This window comes from Lagopus leucura, unplaced genomic scaffold (genome assembly GCF_019238085.1).
Source record: "Lagopus leucura isolate 7727_CA_CO unplaced genomic scaffold, USGS_WTPT01 Super-Scaffold_73, whole genome shotgun sequence".
In the NCBI taxonomy this organism is placed as follows: Eukaryota; Metazoa; Chordata; class Aves; order Galliformes; family Phasianidae; genus Lagopus; species Lagopus leucura.
In genome coordinates, this window is record NW_024962252.1 from 99,242,284 (window position 1) to 99,243,866 (window position 1,583).

Here is a 1,583-nt window from a genome sequence, read left to right on the forward strand (position 1 = left end):
TAGAAAGAAAGAAAGAAAGAAAGAAAGAAAGAAAGAAAGAAAGAAAGAAAGAAAGAAAGAAAGAAAGAAAGAAAGAAAGAAAGAAAGAAAGAAAGAAAGAAAGAAAGGGGAAAATTTTACAAAATATATTAAGGGAAGGAAAAAAGAGAAAAGAAAGTGGCATTGGGAAAAGAAGCAAGGAGGAAGAATGGGCACAAAGCAGCGCCTGTTGGGTTTAGCAATCCGGATAGGAATTACCGGGCCCGGCTCTCTGCTCCATGGCTTACTTAGGGAAGGGGGAATAAAACAAAACAAAATTAAAAAAAAAAAAAAAAATAGAGAGAGAGAAGAAGAAGCCAGAGCCAAATGAGTCGCTCTGCAATTTATTCCAATGGGTGGCTTTTAAGAAGCTGGCAATTTGAGACGGCTGGGTGTTATTTAGTGCAATATGAAATCAAATGATCCTATTTCTCAAATAACAGTGTCCGTGAGGAGAAGCGAACGCTCTGAAAAGGTAATTGGCTCCTGATGATATCGCCATTACAGCCCGGTCCCGGCCTAACCGGGGGCTGCCGGCACCGGGTGGGGGGGGGGGGGGGCCCCCCCGGCGGGGACGCCCTGGGGGTCCGCGGCGTGAAAACCCCGAGGTGCTCATCCCTACCGCCCGGCTGGGATGCGCAGGGAGGCTTGGGCAACATCCTAACTGGTTGTTTGGGTTTTTTTTGCTGTTGTTTTTTTGCTACTATTCGCTCGTTACCGAAGGGATCCTGCGGCTCCCCCACGCTGCCCGAGCTCCTCCTGCAGCCGGACACGGCCCCGGAGCTGCGCGGTGCCCAGGTAAGCGGCGGGGGGGAAGGGGTGGTCGAGGAGATCGGCCCCTGGGCTCCGTTCCCCCATCCCAGCCGTGTGCCCGTGAGCGTCTCGGTGCGAGAACGGCAGGGTTAAGCCGCTCGTCCTTTCCCGCAACGCCTCTGCCCAGCGGCAGAAATAGTCGGGGTTTAAAGGAGTGAGAGCATCCCTTTCGCTGCGGCCGCGCTGCCCGAAAGCTAAAAGACGCCCGAATGAAATCGCTGCTGGGGAATGTCGGAGAAAGGAAATTAAAAAAAAAAAAAAAAAAAAAAAAAAAAAAAAAAAAAAAAAGGGGGGGGGGGGGGAAGGGAAGCAGAAGGGGAAGGGGAAAAAAAAAAATTAAAAGGAGGGGAAAAAAAAAAAACCGAAAACAAAAAACACGGTTCCCAGGGAAGAGGAGGATTGAAGGGACCAGGGACCTACCTGAGCCGCTGCCCCGGGCGCTGCCGAGCCCGCTCTGCCCGCACCGCACCGCACCGCCTCAGCCCCCGCCCGCGGCTCGGGGGGTTTCTTTCGTTGGTTTCTTTCCTCTTTCGGTAATCACCATTACAACAGATGGGATTAAAATGCTCGCGGCTCTGCTACCCCGACAGCCTTTAGGACCGGAGGTGCGGGAGGCGGTTTTGCCGTCGCTCCCGAAAATTACCCTCGAGTCGATTTTCTGGTGCAGGCTTTCTTTCTTTTTTCCTTTCTTTCTGTCTTTCTTTTTCTTTTTCTTTTTCTTTTTCTTTTTCTTTCTCTTTTTCTTTTCTTTT

General features: G+C 50.8%; 1 long non-coding RNA gene across 1 annotated transcript in view; it reads left to right on the plus strand.

Annotated features, from left to right (window-relative positions):
- The first annotated feature begins 602 nt into the window (after positions 1-602).
- Positions 603-1,583, plus strand: part of LOC122185596 — a 3,989-nt gene continuing 3,008 nt past the window's right edge. Inside the window, exon 1 of the long non-coding RNA XR_006180924.1 lies at positions 603-816. This is a non-coding gene — a long non-coding RNA (uncharacterized LOC122185596). The remainder of the gene's footprint in view (positions 817-1,583) is intronic.